Source organism: Myotis daubentonii, chromosome 2, assembly GCF_963259705.1.
Source record: "Myotis daubentonii chromosome 2, mMyoDau2.1, whole genome shotgun sequence".
In the NCBI taxonomy this organism is placed as follows: Eukaryota; Metazoa; Chordata; class Mammalia; order Chiroptera; family Vespertilionidae; genus Myotis; species Myotis daubentonii.
The window spans coordinates 109912147-109931502 of record NC_081841.1 but is presented as its reverse complement, the minus strand read 5'-3'; the positions used below and the strand labels follow the sequence as shown (position 1 = coordinate 109931502).

The window sequence follows — 19356 nt, the reverse complement described above, 5'->3', positions numbered from 1 at the left end:
GTACCTCAATGTTCTAGGGACTTAGTCAAGGCTATATTTAGATACCACACTGCATTTCAGAGAAAATGTGACTTTCCTTGAAGGGTTTGTTCCCACATCCCCTACTTAAACCAAACATACTTTCAATTTAACAAAAGCCTACCTGCCGAGGTAGCATATCTGGTTATAATTAAGAGAGGAAATATTTTACAGAAGAAAATGTGGTTTTATTCCTCTTTTTATTTAATGAACAAGATGTTGGAAGAAAATTGTCTTAACTTTTAGCTTACTATATTGTAATATGTTTTTTAATGTTTCACATGGTGACTGCAATGAAGCCTGTAAAAATAACTCTAAATTCCAATGTCATGTGGAACGTGAAGATTCGGTTTCATTTTCAAAACTGGTCTGTTGAGAAATATGCCCTAAAAAGCAATTCTCATTTTACTCCATTATACCTCGAACAGCTGCAGGAAGTATTATAAAATGTATTTAACCCAATCTAAAGTTTAAATTTTTGATCTCTGCAAAAAGCATTTTTAGAGTCTCACACATGCTAGAAAAAGGATTTAGAACTTTACTAAGGCTTCACAAAGAGAGACGCACTGTGAAATTTTGACAAATGGCTACCTTCTTTTTTTTCCTTCAAGAATGTTTCAGATATATACTATACAACTTAATTTTTATATAGTGTATTATACATGGGTAAGTAATACTTTATTCCTGAATTTTACATTCTCTGGACATATGCTGTCACATACAAAAAGAAACTTTATACAAACAAATTCAAACATTTGTTCACAAATAAGCAAATGTTACACTCACACACACAAAAACAGTCATATACATTTGTTTTCTGGAAGTTCACCCATGAAAACCACGCTTTCTAATACAGTATATCTTTCTGAAAATGCAGACAGCTCTTTGAGGAGTTACCAGTTAATAAGGACCTAGAGCCATAGTGACTTCTCAAAGCCTGTCCCTGGGACCATCATAGATGTCTGGAGAAGTGAGAAAATTGCCCACCGAACCTTCTGTTTGTAATGCAGGCCTCACCTGTAGCTCAACCTTGCTGCCTTCCCACCTCACAGTAGCAGATACTACTTCTGCCAGCACCTTATCTTCATTCACAATGACAGGTAATTCATCATTGCTGTTATGTTAGAAAAAAATCACAATGCAATATTTCAGTATCTGTTTTTCTGCAGCCATGTTAATTTTGATATTTTCACTAAAGAAAAACATACTTAAACAATTCTATATTAATAAAATATGTCTTGTTTGCTATCTCCCCACTTTTCTCTTTTTACTTCATTAAAATATTTTTTATGAAATTTGTGAACACTGTAATTCTTCCCAAATAAGTTGTTATGCTTCTCAATATCTACACTTGAGTGAGAAATGAAGTATTTCGTTAAAAAAACAACCTATAATTCTGAGGTCATATAAATGGATATATGGACAAGTATATATGTGCACCACATAAATAAGTATCAATAGTTGTTTCCTTTTGCTCACTTGTGTTCCATTTGTCTCATTTAATCCCATTTCAAACCTAACACTTTTATATCAACACATATACTAACATCTTTATTAATCAATTAACTAAATAATTTTATTAAATGTTACTGGGAGAGCTACCAAAAATCTAGAAATGTTACAAACTCTCAAGGAGTTTATATTCTAACTGAAAAATGGGACAAAACACATAACAATAAAAGTATACTTTTTAATATATTCATATCAGCCTTCTAAAAAATATTTGAGGCATTTAAAGAAACATTAAAACATGGATTTGCCCTTATTTTTTAGCATGAAAGGATAGTGACAAAGGAAAATAGAAGTGGGAAATCAGATTACAAATACAAATAATGTGTATCAGAATAGTGTATATTATAGAGTTACTCGACACACGCCACAAAATTGGCACTGAATACTGAATATGACCAGTTTCAGATGCAGAGTGTACATGAAAGAAGAGTAGACCCAGTGCTCAGATAAGGGATCTTTCATTATTACTGGAACTAAATGAAAGTTCCCCTCTGGATTCTCATCAGGGGATGCATCATGACTTAGTGGGATACAACTTCAACAACACTCTTTCAATCCTGTAATTGCGAGTTTCACTTTGCTGTTCAACATTCCTCGGAGTGTTGTCAATAAAATCCTATCTAATAAAAGAGAAACATGGTAATTGGCATACGACCACTACCCTTCCCATTGGCTAATCAGCAAGATATGCAAATTAACTGTCAGCCAAGATGGCAGCTGGCAGCCAGGCAGCTTGAAACTAACATGAGGCTTGCTTGCTTCAGTGACGGAGGACTCCAATGTTCCCCGCCTGCCACTGCAGGCCTCTGAGCCTGCAGTTTCAAACATTGTAACAAATATAGATGCTAAAAAAAAAAACCCAGAAACCAGCTTTCAGCAGGCTGGGATCTCAGAGCTGGAGTTGATACAGAGTTTCGATTTTAGAACCGAAACAAACCAGATACCTGCTTTCAGGAGCAGAGGCCTAAGAGCTGGAGCCTCAGAGCTAAAGCTGGCCCAGAATTAAAAGAAGAAAAAAAGGAGCAGTTGGGAGCTTCAGTCACCCGCCAGCCTGAAAACAGCCCTCAGCCCCTCACCCAGACTGGCCAGGCACCCCAGTGGGGACCCCCACCCTGAAGGGTGTGTGACCAGCTGCAACAGCCATCATCCCCTCATCCAGGCTGGCCAGGCACCCCAGTGGGGACTCCCATCCTGATCCAGGACACCCTTCAGGGCACACCAGCCAGCCCCTACCCATGCACCAGGCCTCTATTCTATATAGTAAAAGGGTAATATGCCTCCCAGCACCAGGATCAGTGAAGCTGAGAGGCCTCCTGGCACCGGGATCAGTGTGACAGGGGACAGTGCCCAAACCCCCTGATCACCCTGCAGCTCTGTGTGTGACAGGGGGCGGGGCCAGAACCTCCCTATCGGCCCTGCTCTGTTCATGACAGGTGAAGGCGCCCCAACCCCCTGATCGGCCCTGCTCTGTGCCTGATGGGGGGAGCTCCCCAAACCCTTGATCACCCTGCAGCTCTGTGTGTGACAGGGTGCGGCGCCCCAACCCCCTCACCCCAAGGGCCCTGCTCTGTGTGTGATGGGGTAGAGCCATAACCTCCCCATCGGCCCTGCCCTGAGTGTGAGAGTGGCGGCGCCCAACCCCTTGATCGGCACTGCTCTATGGGTGATAGAGGGCGGCGCTCCAACCCCCTGATCCGCCCTGCTCTGTGTGTGACGGGGGGAGCTCCCCAACCCCCTGATTGGCCCTGCTCTGTGCGTGACAGGGGGTGGCGCCACAACCTCCCCATCGACCCTGCCTTGAGTGTGACAGCGGGCGGCACCCCAACTCCCCAATCAGCCCTTCTCTGAGCCCGACCAGGGGCTGCACCTAGGGATTGGGCCTGCCCTCTGCCACCCGGGAGCAGGCCTAAGCCAGCAGGTCGTTATCTCCCAAGGGGTCCCAAACTGCAAGAGGGCACAGGCAGGGCTGAGGGACCCCGCCCCCGCCCCCCCGAGTGCACAAATTTTTGTGCACCAGGCCTCTAGTCCTCTATAATAAAAGGCTAGTATGCAAATTGACCAAACGGTAGAACTACCAGTCGTTATGACGCGCACTAACCACCAGGGGGCAGATGCTCAATGCAGGAGCTGCCCCCTGGTGGTCAGTGAGCTCCCACAGGGGGAGCGCCACTCAGCCTGAAGCTGGGTCAAGGCTGGTGAGCACAGCAGTGGTGGTGGGGAGCCTCTTCCACCTCCGTGGCAGTGCTAGGTATGTCCAACTGACAGCTTAGGCCCACTATCAGTCAGACATCCCCCAAGGGCTCCCAGACTGCGAAAGGGTGAAGGCCAGGCTGAGGGACACCCCCCAGTGCACAAATTTCGTGCACCGGGCCTCAAGTACAGTATATAATTGAGAGCTACACTGGAGAACTTATGGAATAGTAACAGATAACCTCTGTATCAAGCAGAGTAACTCACACAACTACTGTAACACTCAACCACTGTAACACGTAACACAAAAAAGATAAAGCCAAATGTATGTTTCTCCTTGGCACCTCTTCCCCTAAAGGGGGTTTTTCTCTTAGCTATGCCCTCTGGAATGCATGCCTTCAAGATCATCACACAAGATGACCCACACCAAGCATGGAGGAAGGTACACTGGCCCTTCACCACCTGGCTCAGAATGAACACAGTAAACTCTGCTTACATTCTGTTGACCAGACATGATGACCTGACCAATCTCACTTCAAGGGTAGTTGGGGAGTGCACCTTCCTGTGTGCCCTGGAAGAGAAAAATAAAATGAGGTTTCATGGACTTACAGCATTGTCTTTGCCACAAGACAGAATGCTAAATTGGGAGGTTGCATTTGATCCAAAATGCACTAGATCTATGGTTGTCCAAAGTGAGTGTACATACAATAGATGACAAGGAACAGAATATTAAAACACCTATGTATTGTTTCACTGTCAATGAAAATAAGCCTGAACATAATGGACAACTGGTTGTAAAAGACTCCTACAAAAGCACTACAAATAGAAGAAAATACTGGGCTTTATTTTTAGGAAACAACTAATCAAACAAAGTCAGATGAAAAAAAAATATCAAAAAGGTTCTTTGAAAAACTAGGGGATTTATATAATCAATGATGAGCCTACTACTAATGTGTACTGTGACTTGAGATATTAGCTATTAAATGATTTACAGCCATAATAAGAATTCAAAATTGACTATCCAGAATATATACAAGCCTCTACAAATAAAATTTTTCAACAATATTCAATCCAGTACCTGACAAAATTTTACTAAATTTAAAGTCACAAGCTCCTTTTGATATCTGTTAATCTCAAAGAACAAAGCCCACAACACTCATCAAGAAAATCCTTGTGTTTTCTATCATAATAAAAAATGACTAAAGTTATATTAATCCACTTAATAAATAGTTACTGCCCTAGGCAGTTTGCTCAGTGGATAGAGCATCAGCCTGCAGACTGTATGGTCCCAGATTTGATTCTGTTCAAGGGCATGTACCTTGGTTGTAGGCTCCTCCCTGACCAAGGACATAGTCAGGGCATGCGCAGGAGGCAACCAATCTATCTGTTTCACTCACATCACTATTTCTATCTTTCCCCTCTCTCTTCCAAACTCTCTAAAAATCAATTGAAAAATATCCTAGGGTGAAGATTTAAAAAATAAGAATAATAGTAAGTAAATAAATAGTTACTAACACCCAGCATGCAGCATGCCCAGGCCCCAGGACCACACTGCCAATGCGAGCCAAAGCCACCCGGCACAGTGACCCTCCCAGAATCCAGGAATGCAATGCTGGTGTGGGCCAAGGCACCTGGCGCAGCACCCTGCCCAAGTCCCAGAACTGCGCTGCTGGTGCAAGCCAAAGCTACCTGGACCTCGCTGAAGATGTGAGCTAGGGGCACAAAGCGCAGTGCTGCACACGCTGCTCAGATAGGGTGTTTTCTACCTTGTCTTCTAACTCTCTGATTCGGTCCTCAGCTTCTAATCAGCCCATTACCAAGCTGCCAGAGGGACCTAGAGAGCCAACCTGCCATGGGCCCAAGGGCCACAGAGCAAATTGCATGCCAGAGAACTCTGGGACTTCACAGGGAATTGCAAAACAGAGGAACTGTGCATGAACCCCTGCCAACCCCAAGCATCTGCAGCAGACAACTGAGGGACAAGATCTCAGTGGGGGAAAGGAGTACAACTCAGAGCAGAGACAATAAAAGCGTAAGACTCAAGGCAGACACAGCCTCTGTGCTAAGGAGGCCCAGACCATGGGACAGCTAGGGGCTTCAACCTCTCAGACCTCAAGCAGGTTGTCCAGAGTCAGAAAGACAGAAACTCTAATTACATAGAAACAAATACAAAGGGACAGCAAAAATGGGAAGACAAAGAAACAATGACCAAAGGAAACAAAAGGAGCAATTGAAGAAAAGGAAATAAATAAAATAGAGGCAAGTGATTTGTCAGAGAAAGAATTCAAATGTCTGGATGAGAAATTCACAAACATGTGTAAGAATCAAGAGGCAATGAAGAATGACATAGCTGCAATAATGAACATAATGGAAGTTTCAACTGTAGATTAGAAGCTGAGGACCAAATCAGAGAGTTAGAAGACAAGATAGAAAACACCCTATCTGAACAGCAATAGGGAAAAAAAAAAAACTTAAAATGCAGGCGGAGAGATTGAGGGAGATTTAAGACAACATGAAAAGAAGCAAAATCTGCATAATAGAGGTGCCAAAAGTAGTAGAAGCTGAGCAAGGAATAAAAAACCTATTTGAAAAAATAATGACAGAAAACTTCCCCAACATGGGGAAGAAAAAAGTCACACAAGCACAAAGGGTTCCAAACAAGATGAACCAAAAGATAACAACAAGGAAAGAATCTTAAGGGCTGCAAGAGAGAGACAGAAAGTTACATACAAGGGATCTCCCATTAGACTATCAAATGATTTCTCAATAGAAATACATCAGGCCAGAAGGGAATGGAATGAAGTATACAAAGTAATGAAAAGTAAGGGACTGAACCCAAGAATGCTCTATCCAGCATGGCTATCATTCAAAATTGCAGGTGAAATCAGGAGCATCACAGACAAAAAAAGCCTAAGGGCGTTTATTACCACCAAATCAGCAATGCAAGAAATCCCAAAGGGACTGGTATAAGAAAAAGGAATAGAAAGAGAGGGAGAAACACAGACATCAAGAATAAAAATTGTGACAAAGAAGTACCTATCAATAATAACCTTAAACGTAAATGGATTAAATGCCCTAATCAAAAGACAGAATGGCTAAATGGATAAGAAAACATGACTCATGTATATGCTGTCTACAAGAGACCTGTCTCAGAAAAAAAGGACTCAAACAGACTCACAGTGAAGGAATGTAAAAAACATTTCAGGCAAATGGAAATAAAAAAAAATTTAAAAAAAGCGGGGGCAGCAATACTTATATCTGAGAAAAAATAGACCTCAAAGTGAAGGCCATAACAAGAGATAAAGAAGCCATTTCATAATACTAAATGAATCAATACAATAAGAGGATATAACTCTGGTAAACATGTATGCACCCAATACAGGAACACACAAATACATTAAAAAAAACTTCTGGAATATCGACAAGGGAGAGATCAAACGCAATACAATCACAGCAGGGGATTTTCATAATCCACTAAATCAGTGGATAAATCTTCTAGACAAAAAAATCAACAAGCCCTAACCGGTTTGGCCCAGTGGATAGAGCGTCAGCCTGCGAACTCAAGGGTCCCAGGTTCGAATCTGGGCAAGGGCATGTACCTTGATTGCGGGCACATCACCAGTAGGGAGTGTGCAGGAGGCAGCTGATCAATGTTTCTCTCTCATGGATGTTTCTAACTCTCTATCCCTCTCCCTTCCTCTCTGTAAAAAAATCAATAAAATATGTATTTTTAAAAATCAACAAGGAAACAACAATCCTAAATTACTCACTAGATCAGATGGAACTAATTGATATCTTCAGAACATTTCACCCTAAAGCTATGGAATATATATGTTCTTCCCAAGGGCACATGGACATTTACAAAGACAGACCACATATTAGGACACAGGCTAACACTCTACAAATTCAAGAAGAGTGAAATCATATCAAATCAAATGATGGCATAAAATTCTCAGATCAAATGGCATAAAATTAAAAATCAATTCCAAAAAAAATAATCAAACCCGTGGAGGCTAAATAGCAGCTACTAAACAATGCGTGGGTTAGCAAAGAGATCAAAGGAGAAATAAACAACATCCCAGAGTGCATACTACCCAAAGCAATCTATAGATTCAATGCAATCCCCATTAATATACCAGTGGCATATTTCACAAACCTAGAACAAACTCCAAAAATTCATTTGGAATAAAAAAATGTGCCGAATAGCCACAGAAATCCTGAAGAAAAAAGAAGAAAACTGAAGGGATTACAATAACAGATACCAAGCTATATTACAAAGCACTGTTCTCAAAACTGCCTGGTACTGGCACAAGAACAGACATATAGACGACTGGAAAGAACAGAGAACCTAGAAATAGACCCAAACCAGTATGCTCAATTAATATTTGATGAAGGAAGCAAGAGCACACAATGGAGTTAAGACAGTCTCCTCAATAAATGGTGTTTGGAAAATTGGACAGATACATGCAAAAACAATGAAACTAGTCCACCAACTTACACCATACACACACAAAAACTCAAAATACATAAAGGACTTAAACATAAGAAGGGAAACCATAAAAATCTTAGAAGAATCCATAGGCAGCAAAATATCAGACATATGTTGTAGCAATATGCACAGCAAAAGAAACCATCAACACCACTGCATGGGAGAACATATTTGCCAATGTTATCACCGATAAGGGTTTAATCTCCAACATTTATAGGGAACTTATACAACTTAACAAAAGGAAGTTAAACAATCCAATCAAAAATGGGCAAAGGACGTAAATAGACACCTTTCAAAAGAGGACATTCAGAAAGCCAAGAGACATATGAAAACATGCTCAAAGTCGCTAATCATCTGAGAGATGCAAATCAAAACAACAATGAGGTACCATCTCACACCTGTCAGAATAGCTATCATCAACAAATCAACAAACGACAAATGCTGGAGAGGATGGGAGAAAAAGGAACACTTGTGCACTGCTGGTGGGAATGCAGACTGGTGCAGCCACTGTGGAAAACAGTATGGAGTTTCCTCACAAAATTAAAAATGGAACTCCCATTTGACCCAGTGTTCCCACTTCTAGGGATATATCCCAAGAAAACAGAAACACCAATCAGAAAGGATATATGCATCCCTATGTTCATAGAAGCACAATTCACCATAGTGAAGTTCTGGAAACAGCCTAAGTGCCCATCAGCAGATGAATGGATTAGAAAACTGTGGTACATCTACACAATGGAATACTATGCTGCTGTAAAAAAGAAGGAACTCTTACCATTTGCAACGGCATGGATGGAACTGGAGAGCATTATGCTAAGTGAAATAAGCCAGTCAATGAAATAAGAATACCACATGATCTCACTCATTTATGGATAATAAAGATCATTATAAACTGATGAACAAAAATGGATACAGAGGCAGAGCAGCATCGAACAGTGGGAAGGCTGGGGCGGGTTGGGAAGCAAGAGAGGGGGGTGAGAGATCAACTGAAGGACTTTTATGCATGCATATAAGCATAACCAATGGACATAAGACATTGGAGGGTAGGGGAGGCTAGGGGAATGGCAAGGGGGGGGGGCAAAAAAAGGAGACATATATAATACTCTTTATAATACTTTAAGCAATAAAACAAAATAAAATAAATTTAAAAAAGAAAACCATCAACAGAACAACAAGAAATCCCACTGCATGGGAGAATATATTTGCCAATGTTATATCTGATAAGGATATCTCCATAATTTATAGGGAACTCATAAATCTTAACAAAAGGAAGATAAAGAATCCAATCAAAAAATGGGCAAAGGACCTGAATAGATACTTCTCAAAAGTGGACAGACAGAAAGCCAAGAGACATATGGAAACTGCTCAAAGTCATTAAACATCCAAGAGATGCAAATCAAAACTACAATGAGGTACCATCTCACACCTGTCAGAATGGCTATCATCAACAAATCAACAATTAAGTGCTAGAGGGGACGTGGAGAAAAAGGAACCCTCGTGTACTGCACGTGGGAATGCAGACTGGTGTAGCCACTGTGGAAAACAGTATGGTATTTCCTCAAAAAATTAAAAATGGAACTTCCATTTGACCCAGTAATCCCACTTCTAGGACTATATTCCAAGAAAACAGAAACACCAACCAGAAAGGATATATGCACCCCTATGTTCATAGCAGCACAATTTACAATAGCTAAGATCTGGAAACAGCCTAAGTGCCCATCAGCAGATGAGTGGATTAAAAACCTGTTGTACATCTATACAATGGAATACTACACTGCTGTAAAAAAGAAAGGAATTCTTACCATTTGCAACAGTATGGATGGACTTGGAGAGCATCATGCTAAGCAAAATAAGCCAGTCAGAGAAAGATAAATATTACATTATCTCACTCATTTGTGAAATATAATGAACAACATAAACTGAAAACAAAAATAGAGCCAGAGGAAAAAAATGTTTTAGAATATAATAGTATTCCTGTTATTTGGAGATTTTTTATTATTTCCTACAACTTTTGTGATATTATACTATGCTAGTATGGTTTGGATAATATTATTATATTTAAAATCTTTTTTCTTGAAATATTAATGTTTATTGCCTGTAACATTATTATATTTAAAACCATTTTTCTTGAAATGTTAATGTTTATTGCATTTAACATTATATTTAAAACTAGAGACCCGGTGCACAAAATTCATGCACGGATGGGGGTCCCCTCAGCCCAGCCTGCACCCTCTCCAATCTGGGACTCCTTGTGGGATGTCTGACTGCCAGTTTAGGACAGATCCCGGGCAGTCGGATATCCCTCTCACAATCCTGGACTGCTGGCTCCTAATCATTCACCTGCCTGCCTGCTTGATCGTCCCTAACTGCCCCTCCCTGCCAGCCCGATCACCCCTCACTGCCTCTGCATGCCGGCCTGGTCACTCCTAACTGCCCCCCGCTGCCAGCCAGGTTACCCCCAACTGCTTCCTCCCTGCAGGCTTGGTCACTCCTAACTGCCACCCCGACAGGCCTGGTCACCCCTAACTTCCCCCCTCTGCTGGCATGGTAGCACCCAACTGCCCCCACCACCACCCTAGTCACCCCTCCCTGTCCCGCCTATCAGCCTAAGCGTCCCCAACTTCCTCCCCTGCCGGCCTGGTCGCCCTCAACTGCACCCCCCACTCCCGCCAGCCTGGTCACCCCACACAACCTGCTGTTCAGTCGTTTGGTCATCCCTCACTAATCCCCCTGCCGGCCTGGCTGTAGGCAGCCATCCTGTGAGGGTGTGAGGGTTAACTTGCATATTACCTCATTATATAGGATAGTTTTTCTTGGGGGGAAAAATGGAAACAGGTGAAGTAACAACCCATTCCACAGTTATACAAAAGGATTGTAAAAAGAAAAAAAATACTACAAACAACTCTACTACAACAAACTGAACAACCTAGATGAAATGGACATATTCCTAGAAAAATACAACCTTCCAAAACTCAATCAGGAAGAATCAGAACACCTGAATAGGCTGGTAACTACTGATGAAATTGAAGTAATAATTTAAAAACTTCCAGCAAACAAAAGCCCTGGTCTGGACAGCTCCAAGAGGAGTTTTACCAAATATTCAAAGTACTAATACCTAACCTCCATAGACTATACCAAAAAAGTCAAGAGGAAGGAATACTTCCAAGATCTTTCTATGAAGCCAGCATTACCCTAATCCCAAAAGCAGATAAGACACTACAAAGAGCTTTGCACATTGGCAGTATCATAGCCAATGAGGTTTATCCAAGGCGCGATGAAAGAAAGAAGAGAGAGAGAGAGAGAGAGAGAGAGAGAGAGAGAGAGAGAGAGAGGAAGGAAGGAAGGAAGGAAGGAAGGAAGGAAGGAAGGAAGGAAGGAAGGAAGGAAGGAAGGAAGGAAGGAAGGAAGAAAGAGAGAGACACTACAAAGAAAGAGAATTACAGCCAATATCCCTGAGGAACATAGATGCTGAAAATCCTCAAAAACATATTAGCAAATCGCATCCAGCAACACATTAAAAAGATCATACACCATGACCAAGTGGGATTTATTTCGGGGATGTGACGATGGTACAATATCCGCAAATCAATAAACTTGATACATCACAAAAACAAATTGAAAGATAAAAATCACACAATCATATCAATTGATAAAGAAATAGCATTTGACAAAATCCGACACTTTTTTTTATAAAATCTTGCAGCAAAATGGGAATAGAGGGATCATACCTCAACACAATAAAAACCTTATATGACAAACCTATAGCCAACGTCATACTCAATGGGAAAAAACAAAAAACATTTCCCCTAAGAACAGGAAAAAGACAGGGATGCCCACTTTCACCACTCCTGTTCGACATATTACTGGAAGGGCTCACCATAGTGATCAGACAAGAAAAAATAAAGGGCATCCAAATTAGAAAAGAAGTAGTAAAACTGTCATTTTTCACAGATGACATGATATTGTACATAGAAACCCCTAAAGACCTTATAAAAAAACTACTAGAGTTAATAAATGAACTTAGCGACATAGCAGGATAAAAATTAATACCCAGAAACCTATGGAATTTTTATACACCAATAATAAACTCACATAAAGAGAAACTAAAACAAGGATAAAGGACTTAAATGTACGACAGGACACCATAAAAATTCTAGAAGAATCCAAAGGCAACAAAATCTCAGACATATGCCGAAGCAATTTCTTCACTGATACAGCTCCTAGGGCACTTGAAACTAAAGAGAAAATGAACAAATGGGACTACATCAAAATAAAAAGCTTCTGCACAGCAAAAGAAACCATCAACAAAACAACGAGAAAACCCACTGTGTGGGAAAACATATTTGCCAATGACATATCTGATAAGGGCCTAATCTCCAAAATTTATAGGGAACTCATACAACTTAACAAAAGGAAGATAAACAATCCAATCAAAAAATGGGCAAAGGACCTAAATAGACACCTTTCAAAAGAGGACATTCAGAAAGCCAAGAGACATATGAAAACATGCTCAAAGTCACTAATCATCCGAGAGATGCAAATCAAAACAGCAATGAGGTACCATCTCACACCTGTCAGACTGGCTATCATCACCAAATCAACAAACGACAAGTGCTGGAGAGGGTGTGGAGAAAAAGGAACACTTGTGCACTGCTGGTGGGAATGCAGACTGGTGCAGCCACTATGGAAGACAGTATGGAGTTTCCTTAAAAAACTGAAAATGGAACTCCCATTTGACCCTGTGATCCCACTTCTAGGAATATATCCCAAGAAACCAGAAACACCAATCAGAAAGGATATATGCACCCCTATATTCATAGCAGCACAATTCACCATAGCTAAGATCTGGAAACAGCCTAAGTGCCCATCAGTAGATGAATGGATTAGAAAACTGTGGTACATCTACACGATGGAATACTATGCTGCTCTAAAAAGGAAGGAACTCTTACCATTTGCAACGACATGGATGGAACTGGAGAGCATTATGCTAATTGAAATAAGCCAGTCAATAAAGGAAAAATACCACATGATCTCACTCATTCATGGATACTAGAGACCATTATAAACTTTTGAACAATAATAGATACAGAGGCAGAGTTGCCTCAAACAGATTGTCAAACTGCAGCGGGAAGGCCAGGGAGGGTGGGGGTGAGGAGGTAGGGGGGTAAGAGATCAACCAAAGGACTTGTATGCATGCATATAAGCATAACCAATGGACATAAGACACTAGGGGATAGGGGAGGCTAGGGGACTGTCTAGGGCGGGGGGAAAAAATGGACATATATGTAATACCCTTTGTAATACTTTAAGCAATAAAAAAAAGAAAAAAAAAGAGAAACTAAAACAAAAATCTCATTTATCATTGCAACAAAAAGATTAAGATACATAGGAATAAACTTAACTAAGGTGGTAAAAGACCTGTACTCAGAAAACTACAGGACATTGAAAAAAGAGATAGAGATTAAACAAGTGGAAGAATATACTGTGTACATGGACTGGTGGAATCAACATCATTAAAATGTCCATACTACCCAAAGCAATCTATAGATTCAATGCAATCCCCATTAAAATACCAAAGGCATATTTCACATACTTAGAACACACTCTCCAAAAATTTATATGGAATAAAAAAAGACCCCGAATAGCCACAGCCATCCTGAGAAAGAAGAACAAAGTTGGAAGGATCACATTACCAAATATCAAGCTATATTGCAAAGCCACTGTTCTCAAAACAGCCTTGTACTAGGACAAAAACAGACATACAGATCAATGGAACAGAAATCGACCCAAGCCATTATGCTCAATTAATATTTGACAAAGGAAGCAAGAGCATACAATAGAGTCAAGACAGTCTTGTCAATAAATGTTATTGGGAAAATTGGACATACACATGCAAAAAAATGAAACTAGACCACCAACTAACACCATACATAAGTCTAAACTCAAAATGGATAAAGGACATAAACGTAAGATGGGAACCATCAAAATCTTAGAAGAATCCACAGGCAGCTAAATATCAGACATATGTTGTAGTAATAGCTAGGACAATGGAAACTAAGGAGAAAATTTAAAAAATGGGACTACATCAAAATAAAAAGCTCCTGCACAGAAAAAAAAAATCAACAAAACAATAAGAAAGCCCACTGCATGGGAGAACATATTTACCAGTGTTATATCCGATAAAGGTCTAACCGCCAAAATTTATAGGAAACTCCTATACCTTAACAAAAGAAGATAAACAATCCAATCAAAAAAGTGGGGGAAGGACCTAAATAGACACTTTTGAAAAGTGGACATACAGAAGGCCAGGAGACATATGAAAACATACTGAAAGTCACTAATCATCCAAGAAATGCAAATCAAAATGACAATGAGGTATCATTTCACACTTGTCAGAATGGCTACCAACAAAAAAATCAACAAACGACAAGTGCTGGCGAGGATGTAGAGAAAAGGGAACCCTCGTACACTGCTGTTGGGTATGCAGACTGGTGCAGCCACTATGGAAAACAGTATGGAGTTTCCTAAAAAAATTAAAAATGGAACTCCCATTTGACCCAGGAATCCCACTTCTAGGAATATATCCGAAGAAATCAGAAACACCAATCAAAAAGAATATATGCACCCCTATGTTCACAATAGTGCAATTTACAATAGCTAAGATTTGGAAACAGTTTAATTCAACAGATGAATGGATTAGAAAATTGTCGTGCATCTACACAATGGAATACTATGCTGCTGTAAAAAAAGAAAGAACTCTTACCATTTGCAATAGCATGGATGGACCTGGAAAGCTTTATGCTAAGCGAAATTAGCCGGTCAGAGAAAGATAAATATCACGTGATCTCACTCATTTGTAGTATATAGTGAACAACATAAACTGATGAACAAAAACAGACCCAGAAACAGAAGCATTGAACAAACCATCACACCTCAGAGAAAGACATGGTACAGGGGAAGCAGGGTAAGAGATCAACCAAAGTACTAGTATGTACATAAGCATAACCAATGGACACAAACAATAGGGAGGTGTAGGCCTGGGCTGGGGCACGGAGTCAGGCTGGGAGAGGTTAATGGGGGGAAAGGAGGTAATATGTAATACTTTCAAAAATAAAGAATTTTAAACAAATTTTTTAAGGAAACAAAATAGTTACTGAATGCCTATTATTGTGCTAGGCATTGTTCTAGGCATCAGGGAGATAAAACTACACAAAACATACAAAAATCACTGCCCTCCTGGATCTGACATTTCAGAGGAGTAGTTCTCAACTGGGGGAGATTTCCCACCTAGAGGGCATCTGGTAATGTCTAGAGACATTTTTACTTTTCACACCTGAGGGGCAAGGGGTGAGTGATACTGGCATCTAGTGGGTGGCAGCCAGGAATGCTGCTAAACACCCTACAGAACACAAGATAGCCCCCCACCACGAAGAGTTATCTAGCCCAAAGTGTCAATAGTGTTCAACCACCAGTGCTTAATTTCATAAGCTGTCTGATATGTTGTGAAATCTTTACAATACTCAAAAGTGACATAGAATGTGACCATGAAACTCCTAGGCCTCAAAACAGTTAGCTAGTAAACTAGTGGCTAAGCAATCTAAGCAACTGTCACATGGAAAGGTGAGTTGCACACCTTTCTTTTACAAAATGATAGGTGTTCCATATTTGTTGCCCATTTCTACAAGTAGTTGTTAGTAATATACTTAATTTCAAAATGTATTAATCTGTCTCTTAAAGGCAAACATAATTGTTCATTTTTTTTGTTAATCCTTACCCGAGGATATATATTTATTTTTATTTTTGGTTAATTCTCGCCAAAAGAGATCTTTCCATTTCAGAGAGAGAGTGGAAGGGAAGGGGTGAGATGGAGAGAGAGAAACACTGATGTGAGAGAAACACATCAACTGGTGCCTCCCGCATGTGCCCCAACCAGGGCCAGGAATCGAGCCTGCAACTGAGGTATGTGTCCTTGACCAGAACCGAACCCGGGACCTTTCAGTTAACAGGCCGACGCCCCATCCACTGAGCCAAACTGGTCAGGGCTTCCACTGATTTTGAGAGAGAGTGGAAGGGAGGGAGGGAGAGAGAGAAAGGGAGAAAGAGAGAGAAATATCAATGTGAGAAAGACACATCGTTCGGTTGCCTCCAGCATGCACTCCAACCAGGGCCTGGGTTCAAACCTACAACCCAGGTACATGCCCTTGATTGGGAATCCATGCACAGGCTAACACTCTTACCAATGTGCCACACTGGCCAGGGCGGATTTAAGTTTTTCTCGACTAAAAAAGTACATTTTAAAAACCAATATTTGGAGGCATAGCTGACCGTTGAACAACATAGGTTTGAATTGAATGGGTCCACACAGTTCAAATTGTTCAAGAGTGAACTGCATTTTAGATCTGTGGATGCAGAGGGCCAGCTATAGTAATATACACATTTTCTACTGAGAGGGACAACGGCACTCCAAACCCCTACATTGTTCAAGGGTCAACTGTATTTGCATAATTATATGGTTTGTTGCCCAAAAATGATGTGTTACTTAGAAAACCTCATATCTGCATACATACAAAACCTGAACCCTAAAATGTCTAACCCATTTGAAAATTTTTTAACATTTTTGGTGCATTTTGAACACAATTACTTGAAAAAACAAGTGAATGACATCAAGGAAGTTGATGATTTCTGGAGCCAAACTCCCAATACAAACAGACTTCCCCTAACTGGTGGATGGAACTATAATATAAATATTACTTTGGGCCACAGTCATGCAAGCTACCTACTACCTTCACCACAACCCATGCCCTGGATCTGGAATCACAGTTCATTCATGGAACAGCTGTGTGTGAGCAAGCTGAGAGCGACCAATGGATTTTGGAAACACCACTGGCCAGCAGCCAGGGAAGAAACTGGCAGGAAGCTCCATCTTCACCAAACAGTACAAAGATGTTGGCCTCTAACATTCCACACCCAGACTCAGTGCTCATACTGTTTTCTCCTATTGCTTCAATTCACTCCACCTGCTGGTCTGGACATGGCTCCTCCTCGCCCACCCAGCCAGCCCATACCTGCAAAATGTGTGACTCCCCAGAAGGCCATCAGGGCCTCCAAAATATAATCACAAATAATATAAGCACAAATAGGCCACTTAGTCCTGGTGTCCAAGTTCAGAGGGTCTGGGTGTAACAGGCAGACCTGCTATCGTGCTGGCAGCTATCTCCTTAAAGACAGATCTTCCGTAGTCATCCCTTTACCCTTCCAGCCTAGAAGCCCCATCACTACACCTTGCCTGCTCTTCCACATACCAACTCTCCCATACTGAAGCCCATCCCCATATAAGATGCCATTCTGTATGTGACTCAGATTCCGTTGTATTGCTCAATCTCTGAAGAAGTCCCCTACAGTATGGCGGGAACTGGCTCTCCAAAGCCACACAGCTCTGGCACAGTTCCTTTTGTGTCCAGCAACAAACACCTGAAGCCCCACCCCCAAAACCCAAAAGTGGCAACTGAAGGTCTCACACTGGAAAAGGTCACTGTGATCACGGTCAGGAAGACATAGTGAGCCAGACTGAATCCTTCAAGGCCACCTGCATCACTTACCTGAGAGCCAAGCAGGTAGCAGGTGGCCAGCATCCCGCTCATCAGTCCGCTTGTATTCAGGCTAAAGTTCTGTCTACCCTGTGAGTTACTGGAGGGTCTCCTATCACACCTAGCCCCCACTGTCCTCCCCATGTCTCCCACATGTCTCAACACCTTACGATCATCCTTATCTCTGGGAGAGTGTTTGAATGGCGACAATCCTGGTGTATTTTTCTGAATTCCTGAAGCACAAAACAAATTCGGGGCAACCCAATCAGTTGGAGAAAGAAGCTCCCAAAGGAAGCTGAGATTCTGCTGCCAGATGACCAGCCTCTCTGGCCCTGCTGGTCCCCACTGGACAAACCACCTCAGGCCAGTGGTACAGCTACCATGTGTTCCCATAGCATGGTAGGCTAAAGACAGGTAACTGACAGACCAATTCTTGGGGAAACAGCATAATGAAATTGAACATTTTTATTTTGTTTTTTAAGAAACAATAAAAACAGCAAAGCTTTTGCACCAACTTAGTGACTTAGTCTTTTGTACAACTTAAGACAGGCTATGATATTGTGGATGTCTTAATGCATATAAATATGCATCATGGACTTGGAAGTTTCTGCTGAAATCCTGGCATCAAGGAACATTTCTTTAGATTTTTAGTTCATGTCCCCTTCTTCCCCTTGGGATGTGCCATCTGTCTTAACTCTTCTCTAGTTGTCATCTTTTATTTGCTCAAGATGTATGACTTGCAGTTGAAAAGGGGGAAATGAAAGAAAAGTGTTAATTTTCTTTCTTGCTGGGATATGCATAACTTTGAAGACATTACAACTGACTTGAAAATAATCAAATTTTCCGAAAATGCACAATCTGTTCCATAAATGTGCTTTCAGAGAATACCTTGTTTGCAACCTCAAACTCTGTACTCTCATTCATTTCCAAGTACACTTCATGGCAACACAATCCACTCTCCTGTAATTCAGCAGTGTTACAAAACATGGTACAATAAGACATTTTTATTCTCCTTCCCATTACCATGCTGTTGTCCACCTAACAATCCAGCATTTCATGCAATCTTTGCAACTATTTTGCTTCAGTACAGTTTGTGTATACACTGGATTATAAACATTAAGAAATATAAAGCCCAAATGTGGTTTTGGTATGTGGGTTTTCATATGTGTCTGCATCTTTTAAAAACACATAATGAACAAAATACATGGAATAAAATTATATGGGTTTGAGAATTACTAATCTAGTTGGGAAGTTGGGAGGCTTGGAGAACTATTGATGAAACAAGTTGGGTCATGAGTTAGTAATTGTTGAAGTCAGGTTAGAGGTACATAAAGATTCATCATTTTATTCTCTTGAATTTTGCCTATATCTTAGGTTTTTATTATCACATCTACACTAATAAAAGACAAAGATGCTAATCGACCGTACATTTGATACACCCCCAAGCCACGCCCACCAGCCCATCAGAGTGACTATATGCAAATTAACCCAACCAAGATGGCGGCCGGCAGCCACGGAGCTGGAGCAAGCAGGAGGCTTGGTTGCCCCAGCGATGGAGGA

At 41.0% G+C, this 19356-nt stretch overlaps 1 long non-coding RNA gene across 1 annotated transcript in view; it reads right to left on the bottom strand.

The window, feature by feature from the left end:
- Nucleotides 1–552: 552 nt before the first annotated feature.
- Nucleotides 553–19356, bottom strand: part of LOC132228212 (uncharacterized) — a 48470-nt gene continuing 29666 nt past the window's right edge. The window contains exon 3 of the long non-coding RNA XR_009451305.1: nucleotides 553–1132. This is a non-coding gene — a long non-coding RNA (uncharacterized LOC132228212). The remainder of the gene's footprint in view (nucleotides 1133–19356) is intronic.